We start from the raw sequence: 15,542 nt of genomic DNA, 5'->3' as shown, positions 1-15,542 counted from the left end.
GGAATGTCAAGAATTTAGTTAAGCTTCTTAAGCTTCATGCTCTCATTATATTGGAGCTAAAGATTTTGGGTGGCAAAACTAATAGAATTTGTCAGCAAAATGGAATGTCAAAATTTTTTAGGGTTGAAGCTAAGAGCTTTTCAGAGGGCATTTAGATTCTATAGGATGCTAGTAGAATTGATCTTGAAATATTGGCTTTCTCATCGTAATTGATACATGTTCTAGTTAAGGCACCAAAAGCTACTTGGTTATTGACAATAGTATATGGTAGTCCTACTGTGGAGGAAAGAAAACGACTATGGAGATCACTATGTCTGGCAAGTGAAGCACATGATTTGCCATGGATGGTTTTGGGAGACTTCAATCAAATTCTGTCACCAAATGAGAAACGAGGGAGGCATAGCGTGAATTTTAGTCTTTGTAATCAAATGAGTGACTGCATGTCTTACTGCAAATTAAGTGACTTGGGAGCATGAGGACCAAATTTACTTGGAGCAACAAAAGGGATGGGATCAACTATACTAGAGTTCGACTGGATAGAGCAAGAGCAAATGAGGCTTGGTGTGAATTATTTCCTTATGCTCAGGTATTGTCTTTGCCAAGAACCCATTTAGATCACCACCCTATTTTGGTACAGTGTAATAATAGTTTGCAAGAGGATCGACCAGAGAAAAGGTTTCGTTTTGAACACTCATGGATGTCTCATTCGAGACTTAAGAATTTTATTAGAGAAAATTGGAAATTAGAAGGAAAAATATTTATGCAGCTCTTGAGGATTTATCAGTTTCTTATAGAAGTGGAAACATGAAGAATTTGGAAACATCCATAAAAGAAAGAGGCGGGTGCTTGCAAGACTTAAGGGAATTCAGTCTTGACTAGATACTAATTTTAATGATTTTCTTCAAAACTTGGAAGTTTCACTAGTGGAGGAATACAACATAATTTTATATCAGGAAGAAATTATGTGGAAGCAGAAGGCTAGACTAGATTGGGTGAAACATAGAGATGCAAATACTAATTCTATCACGCCATGGTAAAGAGTAAACATAGACGGAACAAAATTTCGGCATTAAAAATGGATGATGGTACATGGTGTTATGACCCAACTGAAATGGAAAACTTGGTTATGGAGTTCTATTGTGATCTACATAAGAACGATGGTGAGGATTTTTCTCTCTCAAAAAATACGCAATAGAAGTTAAAGGAAGAAAAAATAATAGCAATCTCTAAACCCACTCGTATGAAGAAGTGCAGAGAGCTGTGTTTAAAATGAATCCAAACAAGAGTCAAGGATTTGATGACTATCCACCAGTTTTTTTCCAGAAGAATTGGACTACTTTGGGGTTAGATATATACAAGATGGTTCAAACTGCATATAACTCTGGTTATTTCCCAACTGAACTAAATTGCACGTTAATAACCCTTATCCCCAAGGTGGAGAGTCTGGAAAGAATCACTCAGCTCCGTCCAATAAGCCTATGCACTATCATGATGAAAACTATTAGTAAGGTGCTAGTTGAACGCTTAAAACCATTACTAAGTGATATCATAGGTAAGACTCAAAGTAGTTTTATTCCGGGGAAACAAGCCACTAACAATATCATAATTGCTCAAGAAGCAATACATACAATGCGATTGATGAGAAGAAAGAAGGGAGCAATTGATTTAAAAATAGATCTTGAGAAAGCCTATGACAGATTAAAATGGGACTACTTACAAGAAATACTAGAGGAAATTGATCTACCACCCTTATGGGTAAATCTTATAATGTTTATTGTGAGAACTCCAACTTTTTCCATTATCTTTTTGTACTATGCTTGGAGAAATTATCACAACTAATCGACAATGTAGTAAACACAAGAGATTGGAAACCACTACGATTGACAAGAGGAGGTTCTGCTATCTCCTATATATGTTTTGCAAATGACTTGATGCTGTTTAGAGTTACCTCAATCCAGCAAGTGCAAGTAATGAAGTAGACTATTGACCAATTTTGTAAGGCATCAGGACAAAAAGTTAGCCTCTCAAAATCACGAATGCTGGTCTCCACTAACATTAGTAATACAAGAGCTATTCTGCTCAGTAATGTGGTCGGGATGTCTTTGACTAAGATTTTGGGAAATACCTTGGGATGCCAATGTTGCATGGAAGGATCACGAGGGATACATATTCCAAATTGGTATCTAAGATCAAGGTACGGCTAGAGAGCTGGAACAATAAAAGTCTTTCGATGGCAAAAAGAATTTCACTAGTGCAAGGAGTAACTAGTACAATGGCTACATATTTAATGCAAACATCTTTTCTCCCTGAAGCTACCATTAAGGAGACTGATAAGTTAAATAGAAATTTCATTTGGGGACATGGAAGCAACTCTAGGAAAATTCATGCATTGAGTTGGGAAAAGCTCTGTGCAAGAAAGGAAGAAGGTGGCCTACAGATCCGTGAGTCCAGAAAATTCAATTTAGCGTTACTTGCTAAGTTGGGATGGTGTATATGGCAGCTGAAAGGAAGTTTATTGGTGCAGCTCTTGAAAGAGAAATACCTGCGGAATGAAGACTTCATGTCATTAACAGCCAAACCAACTGACTCGCATGTGTGGCAAAGTATACTAAAGAGCAGAGCAATTCTTAAGAAGGGCTTAGGAATGAACATTGCTAATGGACAAAAAGCAAAGTTCTAGACAGATAAATGGCTATGATATGGACCTCTTTTCAGTTATGCTATTAATCCACTATCGGACATGGAACTTGACTTACCTGTAGCCAGCTTCTGTGATGAAGTAAGAAACTGGGATCTACAACTATTAGAGCAAGAACTTCCTCGTAATATTATACTGATGATTTTAGCAGTAATGTTAGGTCCTACTGTTGGAGGGGAAGATACTAGTTGTTGGATCCCATCTAGTGATGGAATGTTTTCTTTAAAATAGGCTTATGATCTGCAAATGGTTGGTCTTTTTGAAACAGAAAATCATTAGACCCACATATGGAAAGCTATCAGCACCAGGAAGGTTAAAGTCTTTATATGGAGAATCCTTCATGAGTCACTGCCAACCTTGGTGTGGTTATCAAATAGAAATGTAAGTGTCTCCCCTTCTTGTCTTCAGTGTTGCAATCAAATGGAGACCCTGCTTCATGCTTTGAGGGACAGTGGGCCTTGTAGGAATCTTTGGCTACAAATTGACCCCATGATAATAAATGGTAACTTTTTTTCCCTTGATTTAAAGAGTTTGGTGATTGACAATAAGAGAAGTGTAAAAATTCTTGTTGGAATACCGTGGGGCATTATCTTCATGTATTCTTTGTGGTTATTCAGGTACTAGAGGGATCTATCTATTTTGATGGCTCATTTATCTGGCCATGTAATGCTTGGTAGCAAATATAGACCAAATCTAAAGAAGCTTGGGATTATTTGAAGAGAGAGCATGATACAGTGAACAAAGAATTACTAATATCTTGGAAACTACCCAAAAAACCGTATGTTAAGCTTAATGTCAATGGAAGTGCTAGAGGTCAACCCAGAATGCCTGCAGTAGGGGGTGTTATCAGAGATGAAGTTGGCAACTGGCTCTTGGGGTTCACCTATAAAATTGGTATTTCTTGTTCCTTGCCAGCAGAATTATGGGCTTTGTACTGGGGATTAACTTTATGCTGGGACAAGGGTTTAGAAAGGTTCAGGTGGAGTCGGATTCTTTGCTTGCTATCCAGAAAATTTCTAACCAAAGTTTGAAGTCGAAGCAAAAGGCAAGCTTACTCAAGTGTATCAGGGAGCTACTTCAACGATCTTGGGACTGTACCTTAACTCGCATCCATCATGAAGCAAATCAATATGCGGATTGGATGGTCATTCACCATGAGAATCTTCCTTTGAGATTACATATTATGGATTCTTCACCATCTAGCATTAGTATAATTTTACTTGCAGATAGGATGGGTGTTTCTTGGCCTAGAATGATGTATTGAGTTTTTTATTTTCTACTATAAAAAAAAATTTAAACGTGAAAAAAAAATATTATCAATTTAAGCTAAATAATAATAAAAATAAGAAAATGAAAAATATTAAATTCCTCTTAGCTTATCTCAATAACAAGCTCTCAAGTCAACTCAAAACACCACCCCACCTCCATTACATACGTGTCCAAATCCTTTTAAACCGCTCTTAATTATTGTCTGAAAAACAAACCACTAATCCACATTGTGCAGACCAATTTATTGATGTTCGCATGTGCCTTACTCAAAACAATCAAGAAAAAATATTCGGTCATCCCACCAACCAAATCTCCACAAAACCCCCACTTGAGTCCATATTTATTTAATTATAACAGACAACTTGCTACTCCAACACAAACTCCACAATTTGTGGGATCATACCAATCCCACAATCTTAGTCATGAACAAATAATGAATCATGATATTTTGCCTTAAGTTCAACTCTTTTGTTCAACGGTGTGAAAAGTCAGCTGAAAATTACAACTAATGAAAATAAAGATACATCAGAAAGGGCTTTATCATGTCAACTTTTAAGTATAAGAAGGGTTGTAGTGCTGGGACTTACTGTTCTTAGTTCATAAGAACACATCCTCTCTAATATCTATATAAAAAAAAAAAAGCAAAAGTTATCTATTTCTTGATCATTTCTGGTTTTACAATCCACTTTCTCTTGATAGAGAGTACAGGTGCAACGAAAAGCTGTTAGCAACGTACTGTCTTGTCTAAATTCATTTACCAGATTAATTATGATATTTAATCCTAGCTTTAGCTTTAACTCATATATCTACTTATTTTTAATTCTTTGATCTAGGTTATAGATAAGGCCTTCATGTTTTTTATTAAATTCTTTCCTTTGATGACATAATTAAGTTGTTCTACATTATTTTAGATGACTCATCAGCCAAAATAAATTCTCTTGTGTTCTTCTTCAATGGTTATTTCAATGGTCCAGGAGTCCTCGTCAATTTCTCAATGCACTTACGATATATTTTTAAGTTTTAGAGATATAGATACGTGCAAAAACTTTACAGATACCTTTACATGGTCTTGGTGCATTCAGGGATTCGTACATTTAGAGATGATGATAAAATTGAGAGAGGAGAGAACATAAGAGACGAAATTGAAAGAGCAATATATGAGTCAAAAATATCAATCATTGTCTTCTTAAAAAATTATGCTTCATCAACATGGTGTCTTAATGAACTTGTAAAGATAATGGAACATAGGAAATTGTCCAAACACATTGTTTTGCCAATTTTCTATGACGTAAATCCATCTCAAGTGAGGAAGCAGATAGGGAGTTTTGCAGAAGCGTCTGCTAGACATGAAGAGAGCTTCAAGTCTGTGATGGACATGGTACAAAGATGGAGGGCTGCTTTGAGAGAAGTTGCGGATTTGGGAGGCATGCTTTCAGAAGATAGGCAAGCAAGTTTTAAACTATTTGATCTCTTCTTCTTAAAAATTGCAAACTTATATATGCCCATAATTTCATGATAGTTTTTTCATTACGTGGTTGAATATTGTAATGTTTCTTTGACTTGATAAAGGAATATTATTCTCCCAATTGAGGTTTAAGTTCGAAGTATAAATGTTCTCTTCCTTACGCCCGTCCAGATATACTACTAAACATTGAATTTCATACTTGATTTTGATTTATAGGGCTATCGGATATAAGTGTAAGCATCAATCTAGTGAAAAATTAGTATACAATAAATTTCACAAGAACAAAAAGTAATAATGACTAGGGATAAAGATGTAACTTACTGAAACCAACACCCTTTTCTTAAATTCTGTAGTATTAAAATAGGTACCAACATTTTTTTTAAAAAAAAAAAAAGGAACCAACAAAAAGAACTAGAAAAAAATTTAAGGATGGAAAAATCCAGTGCTTGACGGGTTTGGTCTTGCCCTGACCCGGTAGGGTGGGTTTTTTGTTTGGAAATTGGGGGCTAAGGCTAGTTGTGTCGGGTTTCACAATTAAAAAAATGGGGTTGAGGTTGGGTCAAGTTTAGGATTTCGTCTTGAGGTATATAAAAAAAATATTAATATTTTATATTTATAGTTATAGTTTATTAATATATTTATATTTAGTATTAATTAGAGATTTCAACATAAAAATATAATATATGAAATTAGTTAAGATGTAATTTACATTATGGTTTAAAATTTTACATGAAAATTAAAATAAAATAATATAAAAACCCAATGTTGAGTCACTTAGGCTATATACAATAAAACCTCGATAAATTATACTCAATAAATTAATAACTTCGATTAAATAATATTTTTGGCTGGTCTTGACATAAAATCAATGAGATAAATTAATGATTTACTAAATTTATAAAATAATATTTTTTTAAATAAATAGGTCTCACTTGATATATAAATTAATAATCTTTTTATATATCAAAATTATATATATACATGACTCAATCAAGAGGCTTTTGTAAAATACGACTTCAATGTTACTTGTTTTTTCTTGAAATTTAAGTCTCTTTAAACGTCATCTCTAACTTTTCATAATGCATTAAGAAACTCTGGTATAGTGTTCTCGTATTGTAAGAGAAAATTAATATTGGTTGATAAATACTTCGATGACCTCTTAATCGTATTTGATGTTATTGCTTAGCTCATTTGCAAGTTAAACATTTTTGACATCTACTGTTGCAATTGCTTTTGGGTGTAATTTAGATTTTCTATATTATATTTACACAATACTTTATGCATTTCATCCATTTTTGCTGATTTTTTTACACCTTTGACATGAAAATCTATTGTGTTTAGTTTTATATTTTTTTAAATGTTTTTGCTTGATTTAATGTTCATGAAATATATTAATCAAGTATACATTGAATGTAATTTTTGTTTGTTTGCAAAAATGAATGGATTCATGACTTCTATTTAATAAGGCTAATTACATTCATGAACTTGTTTTGGTTAAACAAATATATAGAATAATGACAATTTGTAATTCGATAATTTAATAACATTTATATAATTAAAATACACAATACATGTATTAAGTTTAATTTGTAAGAAAAAAATAATGAATCCCATGATAAATTAATTTTTTATTTATTAATGTATAAATTATTAATTAATTAATTTATCAATTAAATAATATCTCGATTAATTAATAAATTTTCATGGTCTCAATGGTATTAATTTATAAAAATTTTACTATAGTTCTTTTGGCTCCAGCTTGGGTATTAAAATTTATAACCCGGTGTCAAGACCAAATGGGTTTAGAATAAGAAAATATAAAGTTGAGTTGCGTTTGGAACCATAAATTTTCTGTTGCGATCCCTAATTTTGATTGGTATCCAAATCAAAACAGGAAGGAAGAAATTACATATCCAAAGTGGGCAGAAAAAAAGAATTTGGAGAAATAAGCTTTATGTATTATTTTGGCTGTGTGCCGCTTGACTAAAATCACATCACATGCTTTGTACATATAGCTACAGGGATAACATCATTCCTCCTAAAATATCTCATCCTAATTCAATAAAATTATACCCATAATCAAGTAAAACACTCTTTTATTGACACTTTTCTTTTAATTTAGTCTAACCAAAACAATAAGAAACTAAATATTGACGTAGGAAACAATAAATATTTAATGTGAAGAAAACACCAATGAAGAAAGTAAGTTTTTCTTTTAATGTAAAGAAAATAACTTATTAAATGAATTAAATAAAAATAGTTTATGAGATTTTTTAAAAAAGTATCCCTTAATATTTAAAAATTTAGATACGCTTGAGAATTTTAACATAAGTAAGATGAGTTAAAGATGAAACAAACAAGTTAAAGGATTTTTACTCCATTTTCAAGATGTCACCTGCTAAGTTATATTTTAAAAATATGCTATAACTTATATATTTTAAATTTTGTAGGTATGAGTCACAATTCATTCAAGATATTATTAAACAGGTTCAAAATAAACTCCATCACACTGCTTTATATGTCCCTCCTTATTTAGTTGGGATAGATTTTCTTGGGACATGCATTAATTGGTGGTTAGGAGATGGATCACAAAGGTTGGCATAGCAACAATATGTGGAATTGGAGGGATTAGGAAAACAACCATTGCCAAAGTTGTTTACAATCTTAACATTAAAAAATTTGAAGGTTACAGTTTTCTTGCTGATGTTAGAGAGATTATTGCAGAACACAATGGCCTGGTTTGTTTGCAAAGACAACTTATTTCCGATATCCTTAAGGGAAAAGCAAACAAAATATACAATTCAGATGATGGAATCACTAAGATCAAAGAAGCTATATGTCGTAGATGTGTGCTTCTTGTCTTAGACAATGTAGATGATTCAAAAAAATAACTAAAATAATTGGAGCGCAAATTCCTTTTCGTTTAGGAAGTAAAATCATCATAACTAGCAAGCATCAATGTTTACTAAGTGATCCTTTTCTTAGGCAGATGTTTGATCTTGAAGCATCATCAAGTTATGGAGACTTATACAAGGTATTTGAGGTAAAAGAATTAACTTTCAATGAATCACTTCAACTTTTTAATTAGTATGCTCAGACAAAATGATCTAATTGACAGTTACATGGAATATGAAAGGAGTGTAGTGAAACACTATGGTGGGCTTCCATTAGCTCTTCAAGTTTTGGGTTTTTCTTTGTTTGGTAAAAGTCTAAACATGTAGAGAAGTGCATTAGAGAAATTGAAAGCAATCCTTGATAGCAAAATTCAAAATATTCTAAGAATAAGCTATGATTCCTTGCAAGATGATCATGATAAAAATATATTCCTTGACATAGCTTGTGCATTCGTCGGGAAGGATAGAGATTACACAACTACAATTCTAGATGGTTGTGATTACTATAGAGCAATTGGTATTGAAAATCTCATAAATAGGTCTCTTCTAATCGTTAATGAAAAAAACAAACTAATGATGCATCAAATGATTAGAGATATAGGAATGAACATTATTCGTCAAGAATCTCCTGACCTTGGGAAACGAAGCAGGTTATGGCATAAGGATGCATTTGATGCATTGAAAGGGAAAATTGTAAGAAATACCTCATTTTCTTCTACTTTCTTTTATGCAACATATTTTGTTATATCGTACTTTTTTTTAACTAAATTATTCTTTCTCCAATAGGGTACATAAACAATCATGTGCCTCACCATTGACCTACAAAGATTGCTGGAAGAGAAGTATGGATAGACAGTTGCAAATCATTCAAAAAATCCATTTTTCATGTCAAATGAGTTAGATATAGAAACTAAAGCATTTGCAAAGATGCAGAGACTTACACTACTCCAACCGAATTACATAAAAGTTAAAGGAGACTACAAAAACATTCCAAGAGGATTAATATGGTTGTGTTGGCACGGATTTCCTAAAGAATATCTTTCCACAGATTTAGATATTTCCAGGCTAGTTGTTCTTGAGATGCGCAACAATAGCCTAAAACATGTTTGGAATAATTCAAAGGAGTGATACTATTTAATTTCTCTTTACTTTTTGGAAGGAAAAACAAAATTATATGGCTAAGTGTTTTTTTCTCTTTTTTTACGATACTTTCTTCCAAATTTAAAGATCCTTAATCTCAGTCACTCCCATGGCCTTCTCAAAATCCTTAACTTACCAAGTCTTCATAGTCTTGAATGGTTGATGCTGAAACATTGCATAAAGTTGGTTGAGGTTGATCAATCCATTGGTGAGATAAAGACTCTTACTGTTTTAAACCTTAAAGGTTGCAAAAGTCTTAAGAAACTTCCAAGGACAATTGGTTTGTTAGAATCTTTGGAAAAGCTTATTTTATCAAGTTGCTCAACATTTGATGAAATGCCTAGGGATTTGTAGAATATGAAATTATTAAGGGTGCTTAGCTTAAATGGAACTGCTATATATGAATTCAATTCATGGTTGTCTTCACTATCACTGAAAAGAAGCAAAGAGTTGGGTTTCTTTTGGGCATCTTTACCATGTTCTTTGGTAAAGTTGAGTCTTGAAAGTTGCAGACTGATTGATGATGTTATGCCCCTTGATTTGAGCTACTTACCTTCCTTGAAATCCTTAAATTTAAGTAGGAACCTGATTCATAGCCTTCCTAAGAGCGTTATCCACCTTACAAAGCTTGGCAAACTTCTACTGACTTATTGCAAAGAGCTCTAATGGCTTCTAAAGCTTCCAACGAGTGGCTTGTGCATGCTAATGTCTAAATCGTTGTACAAGATTATTTCAAGTCTGCCATATTTATTAAATTTTAAAAGGTGTATTATCTTTGGTTGTGAAAAGCTAACTGAGGTTGAAGATGTGATCAAGTTGGAACCAATTGAAAACTTTGAAGTGGAACAAATTGAAAGCTTATTCGATATGAACTCAATCAGAAGCATTGAATTGCATATTTATAACTATATTCCGGACACAAATAAGGTCACTACCCCTCAGGTTTTTTCTTAGTCTACTAAAACTTTTTAATTTCTTATTTTACATTATTCAATACTTTTATAAATAAAATTTCAATGTCTCAGGTATTTTATAATAGCAACATAACTAGCTGTTTTGTCTCTGGAAGTGAGGTTCTAATCTTGTTTGAGTATCGCTCTAAAGGGTCTCAAATTTCTTTTTCTTTATCACAAAATCCTAGTGAAAAAGTTAGTTGGTGAAACCTATGCATAGTCTATTCTCTTGCCAGCCAAGAAATATTTGAATTTCTACCATCTGTGCATATTGTTAATGAGACCAAGCAATTGACGTGGTTTTATTTCTCAAGTTTCATTGGAATTCCTAAAAGCAATAGTAACATAATCTTATGGTTAATCCATTGGCCAGTAAAGGATTATCAAATGGAAAATGGCGATTTGGTGAGCTGCAAATTATTATCTTCTGGTTTAGACATAAAAGAATTTGGTGTTACATATGTATCAGAGAAAAAGGTTATACGTGAAGATGACTCTTGACTTTGCTATCAAGGTACGATTGCAAGTGATAGTATTTATAAGAACCCTTTTTTAACTTTAATTTTTATATCAATAGTTTTATTTATAACTTGTTTTCTTCATGGAAATTTTTTATGTTAATTTATAAATATTTGAGAAAAAAACTAAGTACAACATATTTTTCAGCTACCATATATACATCAGAGTATATATAATCATGAACTTTTAAAATATATTCTAATGAAAAAGATATACTAAAAATATATATTTTTTATTTTTTATTTTTAAATTTATTTAAAATATTAATATAAAAATATTAGCATAATGCTAAAAAAAAGTCCATAAACTATTCAAATAAATTCTTTTCCTTTTATTGTGTTCAATTAAATTCTTATACTTTTATTTTAAGTCAAACAAGCCTTTATGATTAATAATTGATTAATTGCTATTAGTCAAATGTCACTTGTAATGTTATATCCACATGGCACTGACATAACATTAACATGAAGGGTGAAAAATGTCACATGACCATATTATTATTCTACATTAGCATGCCACATCATCATCAATTTTGATATGTTAGTATGCTCATCATTATTAATTATGACATGTTAACATGTCACGTCCGAACCACATGACATTGAATAATAAATGATATTTTGACTAAGTTAATCTTTAATTATAAAGACTTATTTAACTCAAATAAAAGTACATGGACTTGATTAAATGCTATAAAAATATAAAGACTTATTGAATTTATTGAATAGTTTAGAAACTTTTTTAGATATTATGTCAAAAATATTTTTATATTTAAATAATAAATAGGAAAATAAATAAGCCTTGTTGCCCAAGCTTAAGTTTTTGAATTGTTAATTGGGCTTAGTTTATCCTATAAACACATATAGATGCTTGTTTTAGGTCAATATAATTTATAAATCACTTTAAGTTAAGTATAGCCATAAATATAATAAGAAATGATGATGTTAGGATTGTTGGACTGCACCATGTTATAAGGTATTGTTCTTTTTGGGGCTTACCCTAGAGATATTATAATTTTGAAAAAAAAAAGGCACACGGTGAAGGAACATGCCCTTATTTATAATGCTAAAGTTGTTGGCCTACGTCCAATTACGAGATATTATCTATTTTGAGATCTACTATTGTGATATTGTTCTTTTAAGAAAAAATACCTAATAAGGAAAGGGGCATGCCGTTATTTATAAGCCATATATAATCTAATCCTTGGTTGTTAAAAATGTGAGATCTTTTCCCTTAACAATGACCTCTTCACTTATAATATTATCCATATTCTTATATATATGATCTTAAGCTACATAAATGAAATGTAGCACTTTGTTATCTATTCTCATCCTTTTTTCTATGATTTGAACTTGAGTCTTCTAAATTAATTGGGTCTCAAATTCTTAATTGTTGGGGAATTCTTTTAATATATTAATATTAATTTTAAGTTGGATCTTAATTTAAATTTTTTTTTCATGCACCTATGTACTATTGTATCTATAAAGGCTTTTTTTGTTGTATTTCTAAATTCAATTTATTTATACAAGGATACTCATGGAAACATAGAATTTTATGATTAAAATTGTATAATAATGACCTATCTATTTTTTGCATCTTTTAGAAAATCAAGATATTTGGAGAGAGATTGAGTTAAAAGATGAAGAGTTACTCAAATCGGGCTCCAAAGGAAATATCAAAGTGCAAATTTACAATGATTTAAAGGAATAAAAAATGATTGCCTCCCCTAAGGTTTCCTTGATCTCCTTTCTAACGTTTTCAATTTATTATTCTTTTTTTATAATTTATAATTAATTCAATATTGTTACAAGTGTTTTATGATTGTGGGATAATTAACATATTTGATACATCCGAACTTTTGGAGGGTAGTTGCGGCCATCATGCTCATTCTGCTATCGGGAACAAGGTTTCATTTGTAGTGGCCCGAAGCTCCATTCAACATATTGGCTATCTAAACTTGGTGGCCTTTCTTTTTGCTGAAGATGATAAAATATTTGATTTTTTTATCTCGTATTGAGATTGTCAACGAGACCAAAGATACTAAGTGGATCTATTATAAACGTTTAATCGAAATTCTTAAAATCAAGTATAATATTTTTGTTTAGTTCATGGAGATTTATGGGTGAATTAGAAAATGGTGATCATGTGACCTATACAATGTTTTCTGATTTATGTGTAAAAAGATGTGTCATTGATTTCATTTATGAACCGGATAATGACCTTCTACGTAAATGCAACTATGGTTACAAACATTTTCAAGGTAAAACTATAAATTCGTATATGGATGTCAACGAGTCGGGTATCCTATAATTTCGAGATACCTGAACCCTAATCTTATAAAAAATTAACTACACTAACTCTATTAATTACTCAAATAATTTTAAAAGTTACTACCCTAACCCTAACCCTATTATATTTTTACTACTCTATAATTACCCTAACCCGTTTAAAAACTCAATTAGATTAAAAAACTATTAAATTTTTTTTATGGATATCTAATTACTCGAACTCATATACATATACAATAATATTTCTTTACATATTTCATAAAATTAATTACTAATTAAATTAATAAAAATAAAAATATAATTATATTTCTTTGTAATATAATATGATATTTGTATTATTTAAACATAATTAATAATTTAATAATTTTTTTATTTATATATATTCATATCAATCACATTAGTTATTTAACTAACTATATTTTAAATATATTATTTTGTCAATATACAACAAAGGAAGCTGTTTGTCCAATGGTGGAGACGGTGAGTGCTTTCCTACATGACCAACATCCCTAAATTCGTCTTAGATTCAAAGTTTAAATAAATTAGAGTAATTCATGTACCGCTTATTGTAACTAATAGATTCATGCCCTCGTATCAATGCAAGAATTGTCACTGATAGCAAAGTTTTCTTGTTTTTTAAATTTCATATCACCATTTTTTAATATATCGATTTCATTTTATTATTTTGTTTTTATTTATTTTTTATCCAAATCCTTTCAAAAGCCTCGAATCTTATTTGGACCTCATCTGATCCATATGTGACTAGGCATATGAATTTATACTAGATGGCCCTTGAAGCCTAAAAATCGGGTCTAATCATGTTTTACTAAGTAAAACGAAATTAAAACATAAATTTAAGATCAAAACTAGTTTGATTAGAAATGTTTTGGAAGTAAGGAAAAATAAAAGAACACAAGGCCAGTAGACCCAAAACAACCGTACAAGAGCAAACAAATCCCCTCTGCCAGGAGCAATCACACGCCTTGGCAGAGGACGAGAAAACAACATCCAATGGACAGTAATAGAGGGTGCCGCACGCATAAATAGAAAACAGTTGAAAAAAAAGACATACCTCGAACTATTTTAAGAAAAAATAGAGAAACAAAAAAAGCAAAAAAAAGGGAAAACAAAGAGCTAAAAAAGAGAGGAATTGTTCAAGAAAGGAGAGAAGAGAGAGGCCATGCTGTTTAGTGGAGGAAAATAACTCTTTTATAGTTAGGGTTTAGTGGAGGAAAGTGCTTGAAACGACATCACTTTGAAGCCAGCTAAAACAATGGCAAACGGGGTTGCAGGAAAAGAGGGGTTGGAGATTTTGGAGCGGGTCAGTTGAAACCCACTTTGCAGTGATATCCCTTGGAGTCGGGTTAATCCATTGGCCCACCTAAAGGCCTTGCTGAATCTTGGTTTAGACAAAATCCAAACTAGGTAATGGATTTCTCTTTTAAATTTGGTTTGGTTTTTTCTGTTGGGCTGGGTTTTGGCTTATTAGTATGTGTTTATTATTTTCAATTGGTATTTTTCATTTAATGTGTGAATGTAATAACGTTTTGTTTTTAAAAAAATACCTATGTATAATGATAAAATAGGATAGTTATATGAAATAATATGTGTCCATATAGACCATGAGAAATAAAGTAGGTATTAGTATAGAAAAGAAACATATAGTGATAATGAACAATGGCGAATAATACAGTAAACTATGTAATAGAAAATGCAATGTTATTAGCTTAAAAATAGAAAAAATATAATACTCCTTAGAAAAAATAGAATATTTATGCTTTAAAAAAAGGAAAAATAAAAATGTAAAGGTACATTATTTGGATTGGGCTGAAGATGGAATTTTGGCACAAGATGTGAAAAGTCGCAATCTTGAACTATCTTTCCTAGGTGAAGGACTAAATTAAAATCCTACCAAAAAGATGGGAAGGTTTTAATTGTATGTCCTAATATCACCCAATTCAAATAACTCATTTTAATTAAAGTTTATAAAAATAATAAATATAGAAAATAGAAATCAAAATTTAATTTTAGTAACTAATCATGGGTACCAAATTAGAAATCATAGCAAGAAAATTTAATTATGTGAATTAAGGTTCCTATGATAAGATCTCTTTGGGGAAGTTTGTAAGGATAAACTTTTTCGAAACATTCTTTGGGTGAGAATTCGTTCTTGGATTTTACCAGAAGGATGGGAGGATTCGAGAAACATTTTCAATGCAAGACTTTGATTCGTATTTAATAGATTGTAATATGCACCATGACACACAACATTTATTTTGTGCACAATTGCCAATCTCGATGATGTGATTTCTCTAA

The 15,542-nt window shown here is 31.3% G+C and overlaps 1 pseudogene; it reads left to right on the top strand.

Moving 5' to 3' along the window:
• The first annotated feature begins 4,920 nt into the window (after positions 1–4,920).
• On the top strand, positions 4,921–10,920 carry LOC108662006 (disease resistance protein RUN1-like; annotated as a pseudogene).
• The last annotated feature ends 4,622 nt before the right edge of the window (positions 10,921–15,542 follow it).

The sequence above is a fragment of the Theobroma cacao genome, chromosome 5 (genome assembly GCF_053813885.1).
Source record: "Theobroma cacao isolate CCN51 chromosome 5, ASM5381388v1, whole genome shotgun sequence".
Classification (NCBI taxonomy): domain Eukaryota; kingdom Viridiplantae; phylum Streptophyta; class Magnoliopsida; order Malvales; family Malvaceae; genus Theobroma; species Theobroma cacao.
The sequence above is the reverse complement of the archived record's forward strand: the minus strand, read 5'-3'. Positions and strand labels throughout refer to the sequence as shown.